At 44.0% G+C, this 6477-nt stretch overlaps 1 long non-coding RNA gene across 1 annotated transcript; it reads right to left on the minus strand.

The window, feature by feature from the left end:
* Positions 1-2609: 2609 nt before the first annotated feature.
* LOC135362570 (uncharacterized) lies at positions 2610-5622 on the minus strand. Its single transcript, XR_010407422.1, has 2 exons — positions 3576-5622; positions 2610-2957 (listed from the first exon to the last, which is right to left on the minus strand). It is a non-coding gene; the product is annotated as an uncharacterized LOC135362570 (long non-coding RNA).
* Positions 5623-6477: the final 855 nt, after the last annotated feature.

The following is a 6477-nucleotide window of genomic DNA, read 5'->3' on the forward strand; positions in this document are numbered from 1 at the left end:
ATCAACTCTTGGTTTCAGTTCAGGTCGCGATCTCAGGGTCATGAGATGGAGCCCCATGTTGGGCTCCATGCTCAGCAGGGAATCTGTTTGAGGATTTCTCTCCCTCTCCCTGTGTCCCTCCCCTTGCTCGCTCACTCTCTCAGGTAAGTAAATCTTAAAAAAAACAAAAAACAAAAACAAATATGCCACCAGACATATGTCTACTTTCCCAAGTCAAAGAATTTGTTCCACACAGATCTCCCCAAAGTGTGTTTCGTAAAGCTTGAATCTCACAAATATTTCCTAAACCAAATGAGCATTCAATTCAACCTGCAGGTTTGGAAATCACAACACGCTGCATCTCTCCCCAGGACATTTTCATACACTTAATGGCAAATCTATTTGATTGACCACAGAACCCATTTCCACTTAACACTCATGATTCATCTCATGAAACTAGTGTCCCAATAACACACACTGGAAATACTAGTTTTTAGACCAGCTGAAACCTACTGCATTTCAAAAATATTAAAAGAAAGAGACAGAAATTTCTAGTCGCTTCTCACTTGACCTCTGCAACGGGAACTAGCTCCCACTGGCTTTCTCTTTCAAAGTCATTTCTGCTTTCACATGTGCTCACTTTAGTTTATTCTACTTAATATAACAAGGGGCAATTTATTCCTGTTTCAGAACATGAGAGCCAGACGATTACACGGAGGAGGAAAAGGACATTGCCAAGAATAAGGAGCATTTCCGAAACCTAACGTCCACCATAAGGAACAAACGAAAGACTGTGCTTGCGTCAATATGGGCAGACGCTCACTTTCTGTGCTTAAAATTCCTTAAAAGTTCAATTGTCCATATTTGGCACCTCAAAGAGGATTTTATTGGGCACATCAGAAGGGTATTCCTTTCAAAAGAACCACAGAATCAAACGAGAACATAAAAGTACAATCTATCACTTTGTCAAGGTTCAGCAAGGTCCTGGTCCACAGGCTAAGAGCTCCTGAAACCAACAGGAGCCGTCAATTCAATGATCAGTGACAAGAGTCAGTATGAACAGTGTCAATGAATTTGCAGAATACTGTTATGCTTTCAACAGTTGTTAGCCAACGTTAGCCATAAAGCTGGAACTTTGTGCATGGCTGGTGCATTAAAACATTTTGAATCCATCTCAGCAAAAGACGTATTCTTATGTTTGTGTCAAAAGCCTTATGAGAAGCAGAATTCTAAGATGTCCCCCGCCCGTCTGAGATTCCCAAATCCCGCAGCCCACACACCTTTCCCAGGTACACAGTCAAACATTAATCTAGATGCTGCTAAGAAAAGATTCTGCAGGAGGAATTAAAGTCCCAAATCAGATGACCTGAAGAGACAGAGATTATCCAGGTGGGCCTCACTTAATCACATGAGCCCTGTGACGTTGCACCCACACATCAGAGACAGAAAAGTCAGCAATCCAAAGAATAAGATTCGACATGTCACTGCTGGCTTGAAGATGGAGGGGGGCCTTGGGGCCAGGAATGTGGGCAGCCTCTTGGAGCTGAGAGTGCTCCCCTCGGTTCTAATAGCCACTTGAAGACACTGATTTCTACCACCAACAAGAATGATCTTGGGAACAGAATTTCACCCACAGCATCCAGATGACAACTCAAAGGACACTTCAATTTCAGCCTCGTGATACCCTGAGCAGAGAACCCAGCTCCACTGTGCTGGTCCTCCAACCTAAAGAACCGTGAACTAGTAAATCAGGCTTACTAGTAAGTCATGCTTTTCATCTCAGTTGATGGTTGGCCATCAGAATTAAGATGAAAAACAGAAGGGGCGGAAATATGAGTCAAAATCACAATGAGATTTCACTTCATACCCATTAGGATGGCTATTCAAGTAAAGGACAGTAGTTGGTGAGGATGTAGGGAAATTGGAATCCTTACACACTGCTGGTGGGAATGTAAAATGGTGCAGCCACTTTGGAAACGGTCTGTTGGGTCCTTAAAAGGTTAAACACAGATTTACCATATGACCCAGCAATTTTATTCCTACATATACATCCAAGAGAAGTTAAAACACGAAAGCTTGGACATGAATGCTCTTAGCAGCATTATTCGTAAGAGCCAGAAAATAGAAACAACCCAAACATCCATCAGTGGGTGAATGAGGAAATAAAATGTGACAAGCCCACACGATGGAATATTATTCAACCGTAAAAAGGTGAGAGGTGCTGACACATGCTACAATGTGGATGAACCTTGCAAACACTATGCCAAAGTGAAAGAAGCCAGATGCCAAAGGCCATATAATTCATTCATATAAATGAACCCATTTATATGAAATGTCCAGAATAGGCAAATCCATGGAGGCAGAAAACAGATTAGTGGTTGCCAGGTGTTGGGGAAGGGGGAAATAGAGACTAAGGGCTAATAGGTATGGGGCTACTTCTGGGGTGATGGAAATGTTCTGGAATTAGATGGTGGTAATGTTTGCAAAACATAGCGGAAATCCTAAAAACCAATGAAATGTACACTTTAAAAGGGTGCATTTTATGTTACGTGAGTGATGTTTCAATAAAAATTTTTAAAAATAAAAACAGAAGTGACAAAGAGCTCACAATTTTTTTTTTCAAATACATCCATTCACAGTTTTATTCCACCCCCCAGCTTTTTCTTGTAAAAAGGTTCAAACGCACACACGTGGTTTGGTTTTTTTCCTTCACTGCATGTGTGCTCATCCTGCCACACCATAAGTATAAGTTTTTTGAGGGTAAATAACTTCTTTTGCATTCCCCAACCATCTAACAATATACACTGGTGCAATGTCTCGCTCGTCTCCAGAGCAGTGTCTTCCAATGCTCTGCAAGCCACAGAACCCTTCCTCTGATGGGTGTCCTGTTCAGATGAGCTTCAGTTACTGAGAAAACTAACATTCGTGAGGATTAAATGTGGAGTACTTGGCACACAGTCAGCGGTCAGTCGCTGGTACTGTTGGGTCACCAAGAAACCAGGAATTACTAAAATAGCAAATGGGTAGCTTTGAGCTTGGGTATACAGCAGGTCAGGAAGTCTTTTCTGAAGTAAGTTAATGAAAGCAGTAAAATTTGTGTCCTAGGCTTATCATTGAGAGCAGAGGTGATAGATGGGGTTCACGGACGGGGAGGGGCTGCCTGGAGCTCTGGGTTGCTATGATTGACTGGTGATGTCTGCCATGGCACTGGATGTGGTCTATTCTGAGTGGACATGTTTTCCCTGTAGGATCTAGAATTATGAATACAGCATGAATGCAGAGTGGAGGTCTTTCTGAAAGGTCAAAAATCAATTTTGATCAAGACATCTAGGTTCTTTATACTAAATGTTCTTCATGAGTGCCTGACTTTTTTCTTCCTGGTGTCATTTTACTGCTTACCCATGCAACCTCCCCCACCCCTACCCACTCATTCTCTTCTCCCACCATCCTTTCTCTATTACCCTGGTGACAGAAACCGCAGAAATGTAACAGACAAAAACAGCACATGGTGTGATTGCAATCAAATTCTAACATCCCGGTTATGCGCACCCAGAAGCGTGGAGAGAAGTGTAAGCGTCGTCAAGCGTAAAGCTCACCTTCCTTCCCCCTCTCAACTTGAGATAATTCAGCCTCTCTTGCCACCCTCCTTTGGGAAGTGGCTTCCAGGTATAATTCTGCAAACAGGGAAGATTTTTAAATGTCTCTACATCAGAACTTGATTCACTATCTTAAGTGAAGACTCAGCACTCCAAGCCAGGGTGATGATTTCTATAAATATTTTGGCATTTCCTTCACAATGCTCAGCCAAGTCATCTCTTCTCTCATACATGAAGACTTTTTTATGAACCTGCTCCAGATAATAATAACTCTCTGCATCTATATAACATAGTATTTTTCAAAGAATGTTCACAAAAATTGTCTAATTTCTTCAGACCTAGATCAGGAAGGGTGTATTATGATTCTCATTTTGCAGATGAAAACACTGACGTATCCAAGAAACTAAGAGAGCTCTCTGAAATCATGTATGGTGGGAGGGCACAACACCCCGTATTTCTCCACGAACATTCTTGGGGAGTAGCGGAAAGAGCCCGTCCCACCTAGCAGCTGCGTGAGAAACACAGGCAAGGTAGTAAACTTCTCTGAGCCCCTGCTTCCTCACCTCTGAAAGTGCAGATGTGAGAGCTGGCTCTTAGGCTTGACGTGGGAGGGAAAGGTAGATTGGGTGCCCACCCCCTTGTGGCCTGCTGAAAGACGGTCCTCTGAAGAGACGTATCTACTTCCTAATTCCTGCAATCTCTGCCTATTACCTTATGTCGGCAAAAAATGTGGTTATGTTAAAAATCTTGAGATGGGAAGATCATCCTGGATTATCCGGGCAGGCCCTAAATATGATCACGTATATGGAGAAGAGGAAGGCAGAGGGAGATCTGATCCTCAGACACAGAGGAGAGAAAGCAATGTGGAGAGACAGGATCCACACATATGCACCACATGTGCACGCAAACATAGCACAGACACACACGCACACACACGCTGAGGGTGGTGATGGTGCCTCTCGACTCCAGCCGCCAGGAGAATTACATGAGGTGATGTCTGCCCCAGGTCTGGTAGAGGTCCTGCCATATCATTACCACTCAGTAACTGCGAGCTATTTTTACAACAGGGAAAAGCCACCATCTCAGAGTAAAACTCAGGCTTTGGGAGAAATCTGGATGAGTTTCCTAGGGCTACTGTAGCAAATGACCACAAACAGGGTGGCTTAAAACAACACAAATTTATTATCTCACAGTTGTGGAGGTCAAAAGCCTACAATGGGTGGGTGGGCAGGGCTGCGCTCCTTCAGGAGGCTCTAGGGGACAATCTACTTCCTTGCCTTTTCCAGCTTCTAGAAGCCCCCCATATTCCTTGGCTCTTGGTCTTCTGTCACTCCAGCCTCACTTCTGTGGTCATATCTTCTCTAATCCTCCTGCCCCCCTCTTACGAGGACCTTTGTGATGACATTGAGCCCACCTGGATAATCCCATCAACATATTCACAGGTTCCGTGGATTAGGGTGTGACATTTTGGGGCGTCATTATTCTGCCTACTGCAAAATCTTACTATCTGCTTCATTCACCAGAGGGGAAAAAATCCTCCAAATGGACCTGCTTTTTTCTTTTCCTTTTTTTTTTTTAATTGAACATAGTGGAAAAAGACAGAAATCTGCATTTAAATACAATGTTTTTACCTAGCAGACACCTGTACACACTGAAGAGCCTGTTAAATTAGGGGACTTGGAATCCCACAGGCGGACCACTCACTCGCCTCACACACATCGCAATGGGCGATAGCCGAAGGGACAGAGTTCCTGACTTCCCTTTAGAATGTCAGGGGACGACAGGAGGCCCATCACCCAGCGAGATTCCTGCTGCTGCTTGTCAGTAGCTCATGTAACCAACGGGAACATTCCCCGACAGTGTTCCCAGCCACCTCATTTCCATGACATCAGTGTTTCTTTTGACAGAAAAGAACCCAGCAAACTTTCCCAAAGGAATACGTTTGGGCCCGCTCTTTACTTCTCTGCATCTCCTACTTTCTTTTCTTCTAAGAATCTTCTGTGCCAGGCGGTCCCAATTTCATATTTAACTGCTGCCTCTTTCCCCCACCGGGTCCATCCCTCCCTCCCTCTCTCGCTAACTCTCCCTCCCTTCCTTCCTTCCTTCCTCTGCCATCCGTCCTCTCGCTCCTTCTCTGCATGGAAAAACCTTCTCACTAACACAGATGTTCAAACCTGACACAGGGAGGGTGTCTAGTGCTCAGAGTATTTAAGACTCAGTGTAAGAAAGCAGACTAGTGGCTGTCAAGGGCAGGATCAGGTAGGGGACAAGAACAGGAAGTGACTGCTAATAGATATTCAGCTCTTTTGGTGATGGTGGCACAACTTCATGAATATTCTAAAAACCACTGACCTGCATACTTTACATGGCTAAGTTATATCTCAATAAAGATTTTTTTTTTCAAGAGTCTAGGGGCGCGTGGGTGGCTCAGTCGTTAAGCATCTGCCTTCAGCTCAGGTCATGATCCCAGGGTCCTGGGATCGAGCCCCGCATCGGGCTCCCTTCTGAGCGGGGAGCCTGCTTCTCCCTCTCCCACTCCCCCTGCTTGTGTTCCCTCTCTCGCTGTGTCTCTCTCTGTCAACTAAATAAATAAAATCTTAAAAAAAAAAAAAAATTTATAAAAAAAGAGTCTAATAGACTCAGTAAATAAGACTAGGCCTGGTTTCCTCAAGAAGTGTACCTGTTTTGCAGGAATTTTCATTTCTTGGTAATCCAGAAGGCTATATATGTATTTTAATGTAAATGAATCCTAGTGATTGAATGAGTGATACTAATAAGAACGGTGTTTCCTTTCAAACCTCCTAGAATCCAGCCTCCTTGCTCACTGGGGTTCATCTTACTGGCTGGGTGCTGGGGATACAAAGATGGTCATCCAGGGTTCCCCTCTCTAGGAGCTCTGTGT

Source organism: Mirounga angustirostris, unplaced genomic scaffold (genome assembly GCF_029215605.1).
Source record: "Mirounga angustirostris isolate CCGP_5_RB_7025 unplaced genomic scaffold, mMirAng1.0.hap1 SCAF_14, whole genome shotgun sequence".
NCBI lineage: Eukaryota > Metazoa > Chordata > Mammalia > Carnivora > Phocidae > Mirounga > Mirounga angustirostris.